This window comes from Anabrus simplex, chromosome 2 (genome assembly GCF_040414725.1).
Source record: "Anabrus simplex isolate iqAnaSimp1 chromosome 2, ASM4041472v1, whole genome shotgun sequence".
Taxonomy (NCBI): Eukaryota; Metazoa; Arthropoda; class Insecta; order Orthoptera; family Tettigoniidae; genus Anabrus; species Anabrus simplex.
The window spans coordinates 1,051,295,171-1,051,317,657 of record NC_090266.1 but is presented as its reverse complement, the minus strand read 5'-3'; the positions used below and the strand labels follow the sequence as shown (position 1 = coordinate 1,051,317,657).

The 22,487-nt window shown below is 40.9% G+C and overlaps 1 protein-coding gene across 4 annotated transcripts in view; it reads right to left on the bottom strand.

Annotated features, from left to right (window-relative positions):
* fu (STKc_STK36 domain-containing protein fused) overlaps nt 1-22,487 on the bottom strand; it is a 197,196-nt gene that overhangs the window by 5,299 nt on the left and 169,410 nt on the right. The gene's annotated exons all lie outside the window — the stretch shown is intronic.

Below are 22,487 nucleotides of genomic sequence, written 5' to 3'. Positions count from 1 at the left end.
GATCGTAAGAGCACTGTGTAACAACGTACATAAATTAGGCCTACTGTATGTGCGTATACAGCTGACGTGTTAGGGCTTAATATAGTCCTATTAAATACACGCAAAAGAAACGTGGATAGCACATTTACGTCGCTCTTTAGTACGTTCGTAATATTCCCACCATAAGAAATTTAAATTAGCATTCCTGACCACGTTGCATGCACAACGCACCAGCGATGACTGGCCTGGGTGAGGATTTGGTAGAGAACTTAATTTCACAGCCCTAGCGTGTCGGCCTACAGCTGCAGCTAGTGTCAGTCACAAATGAAGAGGTGTTTTATGACACAAATAAATAGACAATGGGATCATCTAATAGACCAGTAGACATGATGGGTTATTGAAGAAAATAATAGACGATTCGATAGAGGAAAAAAATTTTAGACGACGATCAAGATTAGAGTACATGACGCAAATATTGGATGACACGAGATGTGACTCCTACTATGAACTGAAACGTGAAGAATGGAGAGCTGCTGCCAACCAACCTTACAGCTGATGACTAGAAAGAGAGAGAGAGAAGTTAATTGTGTAACAACGTACATAAATTAGGCCTACTGTACTTACGCAATAGTGGTTTGCAGGACATTCAGTTCTGGAGAAGAAGAAAGCTAGACATTTTACAGATGATTAAAAATTTAAGTTTATTGAGAAAGCGGATGCTAATCCACACATGAAACGTGGTCAAACAGCCCAAATGTTGGACATTCCTATGATAACTTTAAACATAACTGTAAATGGCGTGTATAGTTTGCGTCTCTAAAAATGTTTTTCCTTAATGTTTTTGTTTTGTTTTTTTGCTAGGGGCTTTACGTCGCACCGACACAGATAGGTCTTATGGCGACGATGGGATAGGAAAGGCTTAGGAGTTGGAAAGAAGCGGCCGTGGCCTTAATTAAGGTACAGCCCCAGCATTTGCCTGGTGTGAAAATGGGAAACCACGGAAAACCATTTTCAGGGCTGCCGATAGTGGGATTCGAACCTACTATCTCCCGGATGCAAGCTCACAGCCTGGTCCTTATAACTGCTGTTACCGAAACAGAACTCGCTTTACAGAAAATTCCGTACGATATACGAGACGAAGTTAGACACAAAATCAGTAGAAAGATCCCGCAATATATCAATAATGTTCACAATAATAACCTAAACATGAATACCACCAATAAATCGAACCTAAACAAACTCAAAAACAAAATAAAACAGAACAATCTACTAATAACAAAAGCCGACAAAGGCAACACTACGGTCATTATGGATAAGAATGAATACATAACAAAGACTAAAGAATGTTTCCAGGAAAACACTTTTTCAATTAAACGCTGAGATCCAACCAATAATATACAAAGGAATTTAAACAATCTACTCAAGAACACACACTTTATTCTCACCGAAACAGAATCTGCTAAACTTATAACTATGAACCCCAATTACCATCCGCAAGGGCCTACCCTAAAATACACAAAGATAATGTACCCATGAGACCGATTATAAACTATAAAGCCAGTCCAACCTATAAGTTATCACAATTCATTCAGAAATTTTTGAAAAAGCATTATTCATTTTTAGCAAACAAAACAATACAAAACTCAATAGATTTTTGCAACAGAACCGAAGAACTAAAGATCGGAAAACATCATACCCTTACTTCATTTGATATAACAAACATGTATCCTAACATTCCTATTAACACTAGAACGGCCAGAGCGGTCATTTTGACCGTTAGCGAATTTCAAGGTATTTCCACGCTCGTACTTTTTAATGCACGAAGTTGTGCTTTTGTGACTTTTAATCTTTTAGGGTTATGTACATTTACGTCAAAAATTACATCCGTAGTTGATAAGGGAACACCGATATTGTCCCTTATATAACTTGCATAAATTGCTTGTCAAGTGCCTAAATAGGCTTGTAAACAAATTGAGACTCTTATTTTTATCATTTTTCATAAAGGAATTCAATAGCAAGTCCGTCAAAATATTTCATTGTTACCTATTAGAAGTGAGAGAATATGAACAATTATTAATACTTAACAATGGATTGATCTGTATACAATACATCCCAATTGTTAACTATGTTGCTTTAAAATTAATAATTGAACATTCGCATGTTTCCCAGATCCTGGATGCTAGATATATGTCAGTAAGTGGCAGCGGTCAAAATGACCGCCTGTGGCCTTTATAGGTATGAGGAAAGTTCGGCCGTTCTAGTGTTAAACAAACAGTCAAAATAATTGAATCTAACCTAAAAAAACATAGTAACTTGAGCACCTTAGAAATAGAAGAATTCGTGATTCTGCTTAAATTCGCCTTAAACAATAACTACTTCAGATTTCATGATACCATATATCAGCAACAAGGATTACCTATGGGATCTCCTGCTTCCGGAATATTAGCAGAAATATATATCGACTACCTAGAACACACGTCAATTAATAAAATAGATAATATATATTTTTGGTGTAGATTTGTCGACGATATCTTCGTAATTATAGATAATAGATTCACTGATGCAGATACTATACTAGACAAACTTAACAATTTAGACCCCCAAATTAAATTCACTAAAGAAACAGAAAATAACCGTACCTTAAATTACTTGGACTTAACAATAACCAGGCATGACACTCACTTATCTTACAAGATCTATAGGAAACCCACACACACTTTAAATACCATAAAAAATGACTCCGTTCATCCTAACACACATAAAAGAGCAGCCTATTATAGTATGATACATAGAGCTTTCAATATCCCAATGACAATAGAAGATCGAAATAATGAATTAAAATTAATCCACGACATAGCCAAATACAATGGATACAGCAAAGAAATGGTCAACAAAATCATTCACAAAATAAAATCCCAATCTAAAACTAAATTAATCAAAACAGCCAAACCGAAAAAAGATTATGTCCTATTTACCTTCAACACCACCAATATATATACTATAACTAATATCTTTAAGAAGCACAACCTGAAAATAGCATTCAAAACCACACACAACAGCACCAACACTATACACAACACCAAAAAAGTCAATAATAATAATAATAAATACAACCAATCAGGTGTCTACCGCATCAAATGTAACAACTGTGTCACAAGCTACATTGGACGTACAGGCAGAAACTTTACCGTCCGTTATAATGAACATATAAATGCAGTACAGCACAACCATTTCTCATCAATAGGCCAACATGTAGAAGAATCTAAGCACAACTTCACAGACATCAATAATGACATGATGATATTAAACATAAACTCTACGGGCCCCCTGCTCAACATAACCGAAGATTTCTATATTTCTTTGGATCAATACGCTAACCCCAATCATAACATTAACGACATTACAGAGAAAACCAGTATCATCTTTGACAAAGTCATTCCTGCAATAAAAAATGACTATCTCAAATTAGTAAACACACGTCATAACAAACCGATGAATCACAAACCTAACGCCGCCCCTACCTTCACGATAGCCACTCCTCCATCCCCTCCACCAACATCCCTCCACACAGCTAACATGAGCCCCAGACGTACTCGTAGCAGAACACAACAAATCTCCAAACATATCGGTACACAACCTCCACAGCAACAACAGTAAGTACTCTTTTCATTTCACACATACATCCAGGCATTCCTTCATACATACGCTATACTCATATTAGCTTTTCTTTACAGATAACAACCATATAACGTGCATAGATAAGAGAGGTGTCACCACCAACTGCTCTAAAATTAAACCCTATCTCGCTGTATATATATATATCTTACTGGACTACATCAACAGTTGAATTGCACAGTACTCAATTTTCAAATTTTAATGACAAGAGTTGTTATAACATACCAATACAAAGTATATCAGCCATAGAACATTCTCGAAGATCACCTAATAAAACTTAATCAACACAAGAACTACAAGAGGATTGAAGAATGAATGCAACGCAACACGAACTCAAATTTTAATAGACGTTTTAAAAATATACCATGTTTTAATGTGTTTAATGTACTATATTTTTTAGTGTCTTATGATTTGGCATATATATTTTAATGTGTTTATGTACTCATGTCCATGCTCAATCAATAGGTTTTAGTTTATTATAACCATCACCACTTTTAATCAGAGATATTTTAACGCAACATACTGCAATATATTTTACTTCCATTTTTCATTAGACATCCGGATGCTCTAACGTAACATCTTTGTAATTTTGTCTAATGACTGTAAATTTGTGTGCTAGCTGATGATGGCCAAGATAGGCCGAAACCGGTACTAGCGCAATAATTCATTCACAATAAATGTATTGATCGGTGGAACATTTTTCTTGTCTATTACATTGAATCCAATCAATACGGAATATGAAACTTATAAATAATTAAACAAATCTTGACGGAAAATCAAATTTTTGGTTCTTCTCGGCCGGTTCATTCGAATATAGCATTTAATTCCTCCAAATAGCTTTGATGTCAATAATTCTGCAAATATACAGATGGATATTAGCCTACTTCTAACGAAACACAAGAAAAAAGTAAACTTTTTATGGGAGGATCTCCTCTAGCAATGTCGTTAATATTCACAAGTTGAAAATAATTCAGTCTCAAAAAGCTGTCTATCTCATGCTAGTTTTAAGCATCTAAAATATCAGATCCACTTGTGTTAACATTCATTTCCTCAAATGAAAACTTGACTCCTTTAGAGAACTGAATTAACGTGATATCCATTAAACTGGAAAAATAAACAAAATTTTTATCGGAAACATTACTCAAAGAAGTCTCTATCTGACTTAATTTCACAAAATTGTGCTTGTATAATAATTCTTACTATGAAAATTTCTTTAATATTCGATTGAACAAAACATGATGCCAATCTTTAACATCTGACGTCTTGAGGATTTTTAGCATTGTAAGCTTTACAATAACAGTGATTCTCGTCCACTGAAATAATTCTTTCTTATTCATTACTGTATGATATTCTGAACTTTTCTCAACTTAATTTCAAAATAAAATTTACTAAAGGTTCAATTCTCAAAAAGTTAAATCAACTCAAACAACGATGCTGATAACCAGGACCCAACATAACGAACACGTGGCCGGGTCACAACCATAGTCAAAAAAAACATATCACAATTCACTGAAATTACTACCACACACACAGCATTCACACTAAGGCACAAGAGAATTATTTACATTATTTACAACGAATTCTAGACTTTGAATATTATATTTTGACTTTTATCCTAGGCATCTGAATTTTCTCGATGACTGTATCAGGTAAAGAAAAATCCATTCACGTCTCTCAGAAATGTGATGAAGTCCGGATGATCACTTGGTCAAAGATGATAAAATTTTACAACGTTGGTCACGATAATATTGGCGGTTGATATCTGGAAAAATTGTCATCTACAGAAACGCACATGGTACAGGTCAAATATTAGCATTCGCTTTCATGGTTCATGAGTCACGACATTATTATTACTCAACTCCATGTCCATCAATTAACACGTGCTCACACTTGAAGAAATTATGCCTTATCCCACACGTATTCTTCAAATAAATTCAATAAATGAATCCACAAGTCAATTAAATACAGTAAATGATCCATTCACAAGTCAATAAATACAGTAAATGATCCGTCAAGATTCTGCCATATTCCAGGCTCATATTCATCCTAATTGAGCACACATTAACATCTTACACACAAGATCAAACAATATTAAAACTCATGACCCTTAATCATTCATTTAACCCGAGGTGAAAATTTATTATTATTATTATTATTATTTTATTTTATTTTTTTTTAAGATGTGCTAGATCTCAAATTCGCGTAAACTAGGGTTCAACAATATGCCACATGAGACTAACACGCCTTAAATCATACGAGAAGAAATTTTTATATAGAAATCCAGCATAACAAACATGGAAATTCTAAGTTTCCAAGGAGGGAATTAGATGCCGTAAATCTGTCCCACACGACTTCCGAAAGAAAATATTTTCAAATTAAATTATTAATTATTGATGAGGACAATGACTTTTAAATCACACTAGACTATTAAATGGGACAGTTAGAATAATCGTAGAAGACACGCAAGTTCTAGCTATTCTAATAGAGACCAATAATCATTCACACATAAATGACAACACTAACATTTCCCATGTGAAAGAAGGATGAAAATATTCAAGACTACTGCAAGACTACAAGAAATATTACCACTAATGAATAAGTAAGCATTATTTCTACAAAGGAGCCTCCGTGGCTCAGACAGCAGCGCGTCGGCCTCTCACCGCTGGATACCGTGGTTCAAATCCCGGTCACTCCATGCGAGATTTGTGCTGGACAAAGCGGAGGCGGGACAGGTTTTTCTCCGGGTACTCAGGTTTTCCCTGTCATCTTTCATTCCAGCAACACTCTCCATTCTCATTTCATAGCATCTATCATTCATTAATAAATCACTCTGGGAGTGGCGACCCCATCGTACTAACAGCCTATATCTGCTTCATTCATTACATCCCTGTCCGACTCGTTGGCTGAATGGTCAGCGTACTGGCCTTCGGTTCAGAGGGTCCCGGGTTCGATTCCCGGCCGGGTCGGGGATTTTAACCTTCATTGGTTAATTCCAATGGCCCGGGGGCTGGGTGTTTGTGCTGTCCCCAACATCCTTGCAACTCACACACCACACATAACACTGTCCTCCACCACAATAACACACAGTTACCTACACATGGCAGATGCCGCCCACCCTCATCGGAGGGTCTGCCTTACAAGGGCTGGACTCGGCTAGAAATAGCCACACGAAATTATTATTATTACATCCCTGACCCGGTCAATGACTGGAAAACAGGTTGTAGGTTTTCATTTTCATTTCTACAAAGATGAACAGGTAAACATTAGAAAAATGGAACTTAAATGAATAATGAAACTGGATCTCTGCCGGTGATCTGGAATCTCTGGATTACATGTAGTGGATTATCTGCTCCCGTTGCATCTCCCCATGTCAGAAGTCGCCTACATTTTAACACACCATTATAGCCACGATGTTCAATGCAGAGTTGTGGTAGGTCTTCTCTTCAAAGTGTAGAAACATCTTGACGCACTCGAACAAACACGTGGCGATCTTCTTTCTTCTAACACAGCCAAAGCTGAAACTAACAAGCAATTTTAGAAGATATTCTGCACACACACGCGATGAGTTTTAAAGATGAATGACACGTAACTTTGCCTGTGAAAATCTGCCAGACTCTTTGGCTAAGGTGTTACTGAAGGTAGTTGATTTACACTGCTGGATAGAAATATTTTACGTCCAATGACGGAGTATCTGCATCGTAAATCAGAGCTCAGCGAAAGCAGCAGCAAGTGAAGTTCGTAAGTAAGAGCGTGAGAAAAATCCGTAAGTAAGAGTACGAGAATCAGAGAACGTTTCTTCTGGAAACTGGGGTATTTAAGCACTTCACAATGAGGGCATCACCACAGTAGTTCGTAATCTTGCACATGATAGGCCATTACAATTCTCGAAAATACCTTTCATTTGAAGACTTGGACATGTGTAATTCAGATCGGGGCGATCTTGACTAATCTCAGTGGGCCACGTGGGACAGCTGACAGCTTGATAAAAAAAATCAATACTCTGCTCCCTCGCTGGTAGGACAGGTTCTGTACAAATGAGAACGTCTCTACAACACAGGATTGGAAAAATATCGCCCGTGCTAATGAAATAATAGCCTTGCACTCGCAGACACAATAAATACTTGCTGTAGGCCAAATTTGAAGGGGACAATATATATATGTGTGTGTGTGTGTGTATATATATATATATATAGTACCAGGAAACGATCAGGGATCTGGGCATGGGAATCTTCACGTAGGGGTGGACGGCTCTTATGGAGTAGGTACAGAGAGGCGTATGCAGAGCAAAATAATAGTTGGACTTAAAACTCAATTTATTCACCACCATGCATTTATAGGCAATGTTTCCTGCTGTATTATTCCTGCTCCTTTTCACGAAATATTTGTTTCGTTGGCAAATTATTTAAACATTAAAGCAAGTTATTTTACGAAATTTTCGTAATGCAATGTTTGCCTGATTTAAAAACATGATATCCACAAAAGATTGCCTTTATCTTGATGTTTTGAAAATATTTGTTTTTACGTAAGTCACCATAAATTAATTGAAATGAATGTCGTTCGCCAGAAGATCAAATTAAAAATTCCAAATACTGAACTGTTTTCCCTACAGTCTTTTTAAATAATAAATTTCACTTGTTTCCTACAGTCTTTTAAATAATAATAAATATTCCTTCACTTTAAAATAAATACTCTTTCACTTTCAAAGTTTGTGAAGTTTTCCCTACAAGTTTTTATACGTATGAAAAATTTAACACTTCGAAAATAATGCAAACTAGAATTTAGTAAAAGTCTAGTTTCCAATGAGCATTGTAATAATTGTTCGTAAAGCTGCTAAACGAAGTCACTGATTTTACTATTCCACTTGGCAAGAAGAAAGTTAGTTTTTGTGGAATTTTATGCACTTGTTTTAAAAGTGGTTTAAAATGCACTTCATATCACCTGCTTTTACTGCAACTCAGGACTGGAATGTAGACAGCTGCTGGTCAGCGAACAGCAAGTTGTTACCATAGGCAGCCGATGTCGTGAAGTCATCACCATAGCACCACGCTCCATATCCCACGTTGATACCGCAGTTCCATTCCCTTGTTGACATGTCCCACGTCGATTTGAGATTCAGCTTGTGTAGCGGCAGGCATATCATGATTACGAGAAATAGGTACCTGTCTCGATTTCACGCGTCACTGTGTAGAGTTAGCGAACACGTGAAAGTTCAACTGACTATGATTGCTTAGTAGTGTCTTATTCAAAATAACTCATATTTGCACTTCATAAAAGTATGCACGGCACTTTGTAATGCGCACTTGTTCACTGTTCTTAACACTGGCAGCAAAATTATGAAAGCTCATTTATCGGAAGAACTATTCAGAGGAAAAACACAGTTCCAATATAATCATTGGTATGACACAAGAAGGAAAGTTCTATTTACAACAGTAGAAGTGTTTTAAACTCATGAATGTTTGTACGTTCAAATAGTTGGAGTGTTACAAAGAAGAGATCATCTAATGCGGCACTGTCTTGTTCACCCGCGACAAATATTTTGATGCTGTTTAGAGTTAATCACACTTTAATTAAATACCAATCTTTAAGCACTTTTATTGCGTTATTGGTTTTAACAGACTAAGTATTTAAGTATTTCACTGGACAATTGCGTTAATATGCACACGCTTTTAAATTACAAATGTTTCAAGTTAAAAATAAATCTGGTGTGAGTACAAGTTCTGCACAATTGCTTTCAACTGAGTTGAAGTTCAAAGGCATTATTCCACAGTTTAAGTTATAACATATTCTCGAAATAGTCCTAGTACGGTAGTTCGTGAAAACTAAGTTCGTATTTTATTTTCAAAAAATTTGTAAGTCCAAAAGTAGCACTTTGAATACTAGTCTTTTGACGACAATTACGGCAGAGTTCTTATCGGCGAACCTCACTCGTGGTGGCTATGTTCGAACCTTGGCGCAGTCACTCGCGTACAACATTGTGTTGTTCCTTCAGCGCTAGTTATGAACTGACCTTTACTTGGTGAATCCCTGTCCTTTTATATCATTCTGCCGAGGCAGGATTGATCTCCTTTGAGGTGGAAATACTCGTAAATCCGTGGGACGATTCACTTGAAATTTGGTTATGTTTGCTTTCAAATGATGGGCTACAAAATGACATATTCCATTATTTGATAGCTTATCCGGATCAAGATATCGTAAAAATAAGTTCCATTCCTTTCCATGCAATAACGCACTGTACATGTGATCGGCGCGTCACAGCAATGTCACTTCCTTGCGTGGAGCTTGTGACGTAGTTACTCGCTCTCTCACCAAAAGTTCCAGCTGTGACTTTGTTTACTTCGCAGTACCTCGCGCTGAAATAAATTATGTTCCAGACCGCTGGCGGTTCCTGGTACAATATATATATATATTTCCCTCATATGTTTGGGTCATCTTCATGCACATTTAAAATAATTTGCGGACTTTAGGTCATTTTTATAAATCAATTTTCAGTATTTATTAGGTCATCAAATTGCGGGCTTGGTTTTGATTGTTGAGTTGCTGTTATTCTTTACCTGTTTTCCTATGTGAAGGAATTTAATGTGGTTGTGTTCATTTGAGAGTAAAGCAATTGTACAATAAGAAAACGCCTGTCCTGTTATTCTCTGAGGTCGTGCAGCTCTTTTTCAGGCACACCCCTGATGGAGGTGAGTTGGATGTACCATGTGCACACTAGCCCTCCTGCCATTCTTTATTTTTTATTTTACAATTGGTTTTACGTTGCACAGACACAGATAGGTCTTATGGCGACGATCTGCCATTCTTACACCTCTGGCAGCACCAAGAATCAAACCCGGTTCTTGAAGGACAGCAGTTAATAGCACTAACTGTTACACTACAGAGAGGGACTACAATCATACCCTCATCCCAAGGTGGTACAGCTTGTTTCAGGCACACCCTCAATGGAGGTCAGTTACATGCACCTTTTTAACCACAAACCAGCCCTCTTGCCAAACTTCTGGCAGTACTGGGATTCGAACATGGGCCTCCCAGGATGGCATCTACTAGTGCTATCTGTTACAGTACGGATGTAGACTAAGCCTGTGCCCTCGAATAGTACAATATATGACCCGTTGTGTGGAAAGGGATTTTTCATTTTTGAGACTTTTGTGAATGTAAAATTGGCATAAGATACTGAGCAGTTTTAAATAAAGAGTTCATGCTTCTAGGTGCAATGCTTCAAAAGACATTAATTATCGACTGTTGCCATTAAGGGAACTGTATTTTGAGAAAAAACACAATTACATCTTTCAATAATGATGATGATGATGATGATGATGATTGCTTTACGTCCCACTAAGAACATTTTAATGGTTTTTGGAGATGCCGAAGTGCCAAAAGTTTGTCCCATAGGTGTTCTTTTATGTGCCAGTAAATCTACCGACACAAGGCTGACGTATTTGAGCACCTTCAAATACCACCGGACTGAGCCAGGATCGAACCTGCCAAATTGGGGTCAGAAGGCCAGTGCCTCAACAGTCTGAGCCACTCAGCCCTGCACAGCTTTCACTAATTTTCTTACCAACTGTACAAAGATTTCATGACATTAGGTAGCAAAGACTCGAACTGCTGCTTAACTAAGTTGTTTTTTTTTTTTTTTTTTTTAATTTTTTTTTTATTATTTTTTTTTTTTTTAACAGCTCAGACTCCTCCGTTCAGCTCTGCTGTAAAACTTCCACTGCCAACTTTGGGCCTCTTTCCATGCGACGAGTCGCATGCAGTAACTGAATTCTAGGTTAAGTCATGCTTACAGCACTCTTCCCTGCTATGACTGACTTGAAGTATATATGTGTAATTGGTGTTCTGGCCTTCTTATGGCACAGAAATAAAGTGTAAAAGAAAGAAGGGAGGAAAGTGAAAGATGGGAGATTGAAAATGATAACTTGTAACCTGTAACTGCTCCACATTTGCCTCAACCTAAATCTGCTTCAGTGAATGTATTAATAATGATCTCAGTGAGGGCGACAAATTGCGAATACCCTCAACCCTTTTTGGTTAATATTTTTAGTGTCACATATTTTCCTCATCAGTTCCTCATGCTTTGCAGTCACTAAAACTACTTCACTTTCTAATAGTATATGAATCTTATAATCTTTTGCTCCCATGCTAAATCAGAGATTTTTTTAGTTTCAACAATAATTTTCACGGTAACTTCAATAATAACTCTCACTTTAATTCAGCTTTAGCTGCGGCTTTCTAACATAACAACTCAAGTGAGTTTAAGTATACCGAGGACGAGTTCGACAGCCATAGTGGAAGGACGTGTTCCTCTCGCTCGCTCTCTCTCTCCTCGCCAGGCGCTCTGTACTTTCCCAGTACTAGTCAGGCAGCTGTACTTGTTAGTACATCTCCGAAAGAGCATTATCTACTGTCTGTACTTTTAAGTACACAGTACGAGCATTGTCAGGAAGCACTTTTTAGTGCTATTCTCTTTCAGGATTTTATTTCAGGAAGCGACAGGTATGATGGAACTTCGAGAAGACCTACCAGAGAACTTCAAGGACGCAGTAGGGGAGATTGTTCTCTGGGTCGACCACAGGACCGTCCCGCTGAACCACGCCGCCCCTGCGCTGCTGGTGCAGTACCGACCTGGGGAGGACACCTACAGGGAGGCCTACCTCATCATTGAGCTCCTCACGAGGCTCGAGGGGGCCACAGGGAAGGAGCTCTCCCCCGACGCCGTCAAGAACATCGAGAACTGGGCGATAATTATCCGCCCCACGGACCCAGGCCAGATCAGCCGCTACGAGAGGAGCTTCTCTGCTTACTTTCAGGTCACCCGAATACCAGGCAAGAGGAACTACACTACCGGCAACGGTAGCCAGGAGACTGCCACACAGACGGAGCCGAGGAAGGAGGACGACGGCGGCGCTCCCGAGCGCCGCGACGGCGCGACCCCAGTTGGAAAGCTGTACCTTACGAAGTACACGCAGACCAACAAGGCCGCCAACCAGGATCGTCGCCAACCTACCAAGGCGAAGTGGTCGCAGACGCATGCCCACCAGGAGGGGCCTGTAACCCGGGCGCAAACCAGGAGAGCGCCCGTGTTGGTGGATGGCAGCACGGCAGTGGAGAAGGACGCCCCTTGGTGTTCTGATGCTGCTGCCCAGGCACAGCCTGCCTGCATGTCTGTCGAGTTGCAAACCTCGATGTGCGCCCCTCAGGACAGGGAAAGCTGTCGAGTGCTAGCACCGACCGACGCCGCCGCCGCGAGCCAGGAGAAGGAAGAAGACGGCGACGCAGCGGAACCACCAGCTACCCCGGGGTCACCAGGCCGGGAGGAGGACCACCAGGACGCGGCCTCTTCCCCTGCCGAGAAGACACGCCCGGGAAGAAGAAGAAGAAGAAGAAGAAGACGACGCCGGACCAGGAAGCAGAAGGCGACGCCGGCCCATCAGGAGATGGCCACCCAGCCGCAACCCAAGACTGCTCCCAGGACAGCAGTCAGCCGAGGAGCCAATCAGGAGAGGACCTCAGCAGGTAGCGGCAGTCAGGTGAGAACAGAACGTCCCCCTCAACAGCTCTTGCAGTGTTTCCGCTGTCTGAGGTGGGGCCACCGTCAGGTCAGCTGTGGGCTCGAGGTGAGGTGCAACCGCTGTGGTGGTGATCACCACTACACGGCCTGCGCAGCACTTAGGGAGGCGCCGGTGTGCGCCAACTGCTCGGGGGGCCACCCGGCCTCCCATCGCAGTTGCCCTGTCTACCGTCCATGGCGCGGGCAGAGAGGAAGGAGGCCCGGCGCCATGTCCCACAACCATCCAGCAGGTCCCCGCCTCGGCGGGCTTGGCCTCATTCTCCGGGATTGGAGACTGGGTACGAGGGACCTCAAGGAGGTCGGGCGGTGCGGCAGGCACTAGTGGCTATTGCCGCATGGCTCGGCAACCGGCACGGCCCGCGCTAGTCACAGCAGTGCCCAGAAGGACTGATCCCCTGAATAACTGGCATGGCGAGGAATAGGCTTAAGACTGTGCATGATACCTATTCCCAACTAACACAATTACCTGGACCTCTCCAGAACCACATCCTTGCATGTGCTATCTACAAAATGTCAGGTTTTACATGTAGGCATCTTTCTATTTCCGCCTATGTGGTTTTGTCCTGACCCTTACTACCTGATTACACAACTATTGATACCCACCACCACATCTGGCCTGGTAGCATGCTGAGCATGGGGACAGGCAGATACTCCTGTAGTATCACACTTCCACTCCTCCCTGCTATCTTTTTCTTCTTAGAACTAATAGCATGTCGGAGGCCATGTAGATTGAGTCGATGGTCACGCGGGGGGAGCGGGCTTCGGGGGCCCTCCCGAAAAAAAAAAAAAAAAAAAAAATGAGTTTAAGTGTAAGATTCTAATTCTGTAAACATAATCACTGCAATTCAGTTTCAATAATGGAGGCGATGTGATAGCCAAGTGGCATCATCACTTATCCCAGCATATGCAAGTGGGATTTTTGAGATGAAAAATGACTTTCCAAGGCCACTCATGAGTTGGGCACTGCACATCATCATATTTTCCTGTACTGTTCATATGCTGGCATAGCCTGCATGAATTATCAACATATCTCTGACATGGAAGATTGTTGGTATTTGTGTGAACTATTTGATCTAGCACAATGAACCATCTACCGCAAATACATAGAATTATATTTCATTGCTGTAGATGTATAATTTTATAATTTCTGTGGGAAATCATCACGTCATATTCTCTGAGCATATGATATAGATGTTGATTCCCAATGGGAACATATGTACAAAATGTTAGTGAGGGCAAATGGAAGTAAGAACAATAGTATCATGTTAGAGCTGTAGGATGAGTGTGACAAAACAGGTGATGAATGTGAAATTTATTTGAAGAGAATGAGGCTTTATCTAAATCCGGAAAGGACGAGGCGTCTTCTGTTAACTTAAATGCTGGAGATGTAAACGGAAATGTGACTGGTGCCATATTTAATGGATGTGAATAAAAACAATTTGCATAAAATTCCTTTCAACAGAGTACCTGGCTGCAAAATGCTTCATAATAATAAAGGATGTGTGTTACATCACTTTATGTCCAAGGTTGCTCACAAATTTGGTCTATTCTAAAAAATATATATATATATATTTTTTGCAAGTTGCTTCACGTCGCACCGACACAGAGACACAGATAGGTCTTATGGCGATGATGGGACAGGAAAGGGCTAGGAATGGGAAGGAAGCGGCCATGGCCTTAATTAGGGTACAGCCCCAGCATTTGCCTCGTGTGAAAATGGAAAATCACGAAAAACCATCTTCAGGGCTGCCGACAGTGGGGTTCGAATCCACTATCTCCCGAATATTGGATACTGGTATAGATGTTGATTCCCATAGGAAACCTGAAATACTTGTCCTGAATGAGTAAATTTATAATACCAATATAAATGGCCCATTATTGGACATTATAAATATTCCAGCTAACTCATTCCTGGTTGCCAGCGTTTCGCCCCAGTATGCTAAGTTGGGCTCATCAGTTGGTAAATAGCATATCCACCAAGACGCATGGATAGTGCATACCGTGGAGGCCACTGTGTAGGCTACTTGGATCCACCAGCAATGCCAATGCACTGTGAGAGACTTTGTCTCATTACCAAAAATTGATGCCTGCCCGGCCATCAGATGATACAAAGGACACTAGGAAAGTTTTGCAATAAACAAAAATGGTTGGCTGGACACCCCTGTTATGGTGAGGGATGAAAAGAGGGGTGAGAACCAGTCTAGAAGACAGCAAGGCGCGACCTTCACACCAGTTGTTACCAAGCAGTGGGACTGAAAGCAAGTTAAGATGTCAGTGTGGTCTAAAGGTGAATATCGCGCGATTATCCGCTACAATTTTGCTCGTGGATTAACTGTTGACCAGTGCGTGGAGGAAATGACTCCTGTGCTGGGGAAAGACTGTCCACATCGGACAACAATTTTTCGCTGGTACAAAGAGTTCCAGAGGGGAAATTTTGGGGTTGAAGACGATCCTCGCTAGGGCGACCGTCTGAATCAGTGACTGAGGAAAACATTGAAGCTGTGAGGAAAATGTTGCAGCAAGAGAGGCGGTTGACATATCGGCAGGCAGAAGAGACCCTCCACATCCCTGCACCAGCTATTCATTCAATTCTACACAACCATCTCCATGTTAGAAAGGTTTGTTCCCTTTGGGTGCCCCATTCATTTTCAGATGAACAAAGGGCACATTGAGTGAAATGTTGTCGAGAAATGCTAAAACAGTTTGAAAATGGGACTTTGCGTAACGTCAATAGCATCGTTACAGGCGACAAAACTTGACTTTATTATTACGATGTCCCAACAAAATCCCAGAAGATGATTTGAAGATGAGGGTACTCGAGTGACTGTGCAAAAGTCAAGGTCAGTGAAGAAAAGGATGATTGCAGTATTCTTCACTAAACGGGGCATCCTGACTCGGGTTGTGCTAGAAACACAAAGGACAGTTATTGCGAAGTGGTACAGCTAGACTTGTCTGGCTCAGGTCATCCAGGCTCTCAAGCAGCTCCGTCCAAGGTCACGGCACGCAATGCTCCAGCACATCGAGCTAATGTAACAAAATATTTCCTTGCCGGATCGGTGTTGGCTGTGCTTGATCACCCTCCATACAGTACTGATCTTGCATCATGTGACTTCGCACTCTTCCCAGAAGTGAAGATGAAGCTGACAGTGCGGCGTTTTGTATCCGACGAGGAGCTTCTGGCAACATGGGATCAAGAGTGTGAAAATGTAACCGAAGAAAAGTGGCAAAGTCGATTCAGTGACTGGTTTTGATGTATGGAGAAGTGTACTGAGTGTGGTGGAAATTATTTTGAAAAACTCTAAAGCGTTTGCTCACACTGCAAAACTTTCCTAGTGCCATTTGTATAGATGTTGATTCCCATAGGGAACCTGAAATATCTGTCCTGAATGAGTAAATTTATAATATCAATATAAATGGTCCTTCAGAGCATGACTAGTGCATCTGAGTTTTATGAAAGATGCTGCTCATAGGGTCAGTCATGCTGCAATAGTACTTTCTGACCCAGTGAGGAAAGCAATGGCAAACTACCTCACTCCTCATCTTGCCTAGTATGCCTCATTCTGGTGCTACCATTGGTTTTTGGGGTCTCCTTATGACCGCATAACCTTTGGTGATGCTATTTGAGGATCCAACCAGCCCTTAGGCTGATGACCTAACAGACAGACATAAATGGTCCATTACTGGACATTATAAATTTTCCAGCTATTCCCACGACTTCTTAGATTTAACAACTATTTGTTTAGCTATGTTTCTCTCCTCTGCATCAGTTCTTGTTTGGCGCCATTTCTGATACATCTTTTAAATTTACAAGCTGCTCTCACTGAACCACTTCTAGCTTATATCTAAGATATCCTGAGTCCACCCAGCTTTCAAACCCGAAACAGACCGATGTAAAGACCGTTTTGTCTGGGAGCTAACTTCCTCATTCCTGAGTTAGCTGGAAATTTATAATGTCCAATAATGGACCATTTATATTGGTATTATAAATTTACTCATTCGAAACAAATATTTCAGGTTCCCTATGGGAATCAACATCTATATCATCTGATGGCCAGGCAGGCATCAATTTTTGGTAATGAGACAAAGTCTCTCATACTGCATTGGCACTGCCGGTGGCTCCAAGTAGCCTACGCAGTGGCCTCCATGGTATGCACTAGACATGCGTCTTGGTGGGTGTGCTATTTACCAACTGATGAGCCCAACTTAGCACACTGGGGCCAAACACTGGCAAACAGGAATGAGTTAGCTGGAAAATTTATAATGTCCAATAACGGACCATTTATATTGGTAGTACTGGATACTGGCCGCACTTAAGCAACTGCAGCTATCGAGCTCGATAAAATAATTTTCATATAAATAAATAAAATATAGATAGATAGATATTCATTAAGGACAGTTAAGTCTTACAGTGTTCAGTCTGCAAGCCTCTGTGAATTTACTAATCACTGCCACAATCCTCTATTTGTAACTAGTTCTGTGACCTCGTTTAGTTCTATACCTCTATCTTTAAATAATTAGAAACTGAGTCTAACCATCATTGTCTTGGTCTCCTTCTACTCCTCTTATCCTCCATAATAGAGTCCATTATTCTCCTAGGTAACCTAGCCTCCTCCATTTGCCTCACATGACCCACCAAAGCAGGTTTATGCGTACAGCTTCATCCATCGAGTTCATTCCTAACTTAGACTTTATCTCCTCATCCCAAGTACCCTCCTGCCAATGTTCCCACCTGTTTGTGCCAGCAATCATTCTTGCTACTTACATGTCTGTTACTTCTAGCTTATGAATAAGATATCCTGAGTCCACCCACCTTTCAAACCCAGAAAGCAAAGTTTGTCTGAAAACAGACCGATGTAAAGACAGTTTCGTCTGGGAGCTAACTTCCTTGTTACAGAATATTGCTCATCGCAACTGCAAGCTTGCTGTATTAGCTTTATTGCACCTAGAACCAATCTCACTTACTATACTATCATCTTGGGAGAACCAAACCAAACCAAACCCCATGGCACTACAGCCCTTGAAGGGCTTTGGCCTACCAAGCGACCGCTGCTCAGCCCGGAGGCCTGCAGATTACGAGGTGTCATGTGATCAGCACGACGAATCCTCTCGGCCGTTATTCTTGGCTTGCAAGATCGGGGCCGCTATCTCACCGTCAGATAGCTCCTCAATTCTAATCATGTAGGCTGAGTGGACCTCGAACCAGCCCTCAGGTCAAGGTAAAAATCCCTGACTTGGCTGGGAATCGAACCCGGGGCCTCCGGGTAAGAAGCAGGCACGCTACCCCTACACCACGGGGCCAGCATCTTGGGAGAACACATATCCGAAATACTTAAAATGATCTACATGTCCTAGCTTTGTATCCCCAATCTGATATTCAGTTTTCTTTGTTTTCTTACCTACTGACATCAATTTAGTCTTAGAAAAGGCTAATTTTCATACTATATTCAATGTACCAATTTTCAAGTTCCAAGATAATAGACTGCTGGCTTTTGGCACAATATGCCACTAAGGCCAGAGGCCAGACTGTTTACTACATTTTCACCTAACTGAATCCCTCCCTGTCACTTGATACCTTTTACCAGATGATCCATGTAAAGTATGAACAACAAAGGTGAAAGATACATACAGCCTTGTCTAACCCCTGTACGTACCTTGAACCAAGAACTCATTCTACAGTACCATCAATTCTCACTGCAGACCAACTGTCAACATAAATGCCTTTGATTGATTCTAATAATCTACCCTTAATTCCATAGTCCCGCAGTACAGCGAACATCTTTCCTCTCGGTACTCTGACATATGCCACCTCTAGATTTACGAAACGTAAATATAACGGTCTATTCCTCTCATAGCATTTTTCAGTTATCTGGCGTATACTGAAAATCGGATACTGACAGCACTTCTGTGGTCTGAAACCACGCTGGTTTTCATCCAACTTGCTCTCAACCACTGATCGTACCTTCCCTTCCCAGATGCCAGTGAACACCTTGCCTGGTATACGGATCAACAAGATACCTCAAAAATTGTTGCAAACCTTCCTGTTCCCTTGCTTATAGATAGGTGCAATTACTGGTTATGTTCAATCAGAAGATACCTTACTAACACTCCGTGCTAATCATATTACTATATGAAGTTACTTTATCCCTGCCTTCCTGCTATACATCACCATTCACGTCTAATTTCATCTATTCCTGCTGCTTTAAAACAAATGGAGTTTTTGTACCATCCTTTCCACTTCCTCGAGAGTAATTTTACCAACGTCATTGTCCTCCTACCCATGAGCTTGGTTGTTGGTAGCGTCAAGAGGAAGATTTCCTTTTACGCTGAAAAGATTTTCACAATATTCCTTCCACCTCTCCAATGATTCCCTGATATCTATTATGAGTTCACTTGATTTAAACAAAACACTATTCATTTCCTTTTTCCCTCCATTCCTTTCTTTATTACTGTCCAGAAAGGTTTCTTTGCTGCTTGACCTAGCCTTTCCAGGTTACCAAAATATTCCCACGACTTCTTAGATTTAACAAATATTTGTTTCGCTATGTTTCTTTCCTAGGGGCTGCCTGACCGAGGCGGTAAAGGCGTGCTCGGTTCGCCCGGAAGGACGTTTGTTCGAATTCCCGTCAGAAAGTCGTAAAATTTAAGAAATGAGATTTCCACTTCCGGAGGTGCACATGGCCCTGAGGTTCAATCAGCCTACACCAAAAATGAGTACCAGGTTAATTCCTGGGGGCAAAGGCAGCCGGGCGTATAGCTAACCACTGTACCCCATCAAGTGCCGAGGTTACGGACAGTGGAAGCCTTTACCTTTCACCCCTCCAAGGGCCTTCATGGCCTGTACGGAGAAGACTTTGCTTTTATGTTTCTTTTCTCTATGTATAAGTCCCTGTCTGCATCAGTCCTTGTTTGGAGACATTTCTGATACGTCTTCTTTTTACATTTAGAAGCTGCTCTCACTTTACTATTCCACCAAGATGTTTGCTTTTTCCCATTTTTACACACAGTTGTTCCTAGGCATTCCTTGCTGTTTCTACTATAGCATCCCTGCATGCCACCCATTCCCTTCCTATACAATGAACCTGCTTGCTGTCTACTGTTTGGAACTTTTCACTAACCATGTCCATATACCAGTACTTCCGACTAATTTCCTTGTCACCTGTTACAGGCGTGCGGCTGTGAGCTTGCATCCGGGAGATAGTGGGTTCGAATCCCACTGTTGGCAGCCCTGAAAATGGTTTTCCGTGGTTTCCCATTTTCACACCAGGCAAATCTGGGGCTTCCTTCCAACTCTTAGGCCTTTCCTATCCCATCGCCGCCATAAGACCTGGCTGTGTCGGTGCGACGTAAAGCCTGTAGCAAAAAAAAAGAATTTCCTTGTCCTGGAGATTTTCTAGGCTTATTCCTATGCAAATAGATTTCACTTTCTCTATCCTAGGCCTGGAGATACTTAGTTCACTAATCAGATAGTAGCCTGTATCATAAAAGAAATTCCTGGAATACCGGCAAATTCCTAACAGATTTCCTAAATTCCCAAGTCGGCTATGATATAGTCTATTATGGACCTAGTGGCCATACCCTCCCATGTGCAACAGTGAATAGCCTCATCATCCTGAGATGCCATGTGTAGTATACTACACATACGTCTTATTTCAAACTCATACGGATGTGATGTGTGGCCGGCTACACAGTTGCAACAGTTCGAAATCTCTCCCTCAGATGTCCGTCAACATCATCATGCCACGCTAACGGTTCTCCTTTGCATTCAAAGGAAGGAACAGGTCATTGTTTTAGCTTGTTGTCTTGGATGAGGATGGAAGTATGACTTCACGTAAGTACCCTCCCTGCTTTCACCCCTATACGCCTGAGACAATTGTAGCGTTTTATGTTCACTGATGTTCTTGTGAAGCTGTTAGAGTATTGCTACCAACAATTAATTTCACTTTCCCGTGTATTTTTGACTCTTCCTTTCTTATGTATAGTATACTACACTCCGGATCTTTGGGCTGGAAGACAGAAATGACACAGAAGCAGATAAAGATGGAGAAACTGCTCCAGCCAAAAAGAAAAGGTTCCCAACTCCTCATCCAAGCATGTCACAATGAAGAACTGGAGCCACACATATGCCTGAAATCGAGGACGACCGCAAAAATCACCGCTGCCGCATGCGAGGTTGCAATAGTGTGGAAGCTGGAGTATTCTGTAGTGAATGCAAGGTTCATTCGTGCCTCGTATCAAGCAGAAATTGTTTCAAGGCATACCATCAGATGTGACTGAAGATGGAGGAGTTAAGTGCCAAATGAAGATTTTTCAAATACTGAATGAACATCTCGAAAGAGAGAGAAAAAAAAAAAGTAATATTTGATTGATAGAACATCAGAACTTCAATCATTTCAATATTTTAGTTTTACTTTACAATTTTTTCATAACTCTGAATAAAGTTTTGTTTCTTGTGTATTGTATAATAAAAACATAATGTGTACTGAAGATAGAACAGCTAATGTAAGTAAAATTGGTGAAAATAAGGCTCAAGTTGGTAAAACAAATGTATCATTCATGAAAAAAGATGTAGAGGTTGTGATCCAGTGTGAAGTATACTACACATGCTATTTTCAGAAAAGTAAAAAATGAAAATTCAAGCTAACTGTGATTTATTGATAAATAGAGCCCTGATGATGTCAGTGTGTAATAACTTTCCTAAAATGCCATGTATTTCTCATAGTGAATCTCAGGAGGTTATACTTGAAGAATGTATTCATAACTGCTAATTCCATACTATCACACAAGTCCAATAAATGCTTCCCATTCCTATTAGCTTCCATATCTTCCCCACATTTAACCAATCACCCTTTCGTATCCTCCAGTTCGCTTTCCAACTCTCACATTGAAATCGCCCATTAGAACTATCCTATCCTTGCTGGCCAACGGCCGTAGCTGTGGTGAAACACCGGATCTGGTGAGATCTCCGAAGTTAAGCAACATTGGGCGTGGTCAAGATTTGGATGGGTTGCCACGTACTGTTGGTGGGGGGGGTAAGGGATTGGAGGAGCGGAAAGGAACTTGCCACCTTACCCCACGTCAACTCCGGCTCAGGCACACCTCTGCGGAGGTTCGGACCTGCCTTCGGGCAGAATACACCCTTACCTTACCTTATCCTTGCTGTTGGTCCTAACTATGATGTCACTCAATGCTTCATAAAACTTGTCAACTTCATCCTCATCTGCACCCTCACATGGTGAGAACACTGAAACAATTCTCATCCTAA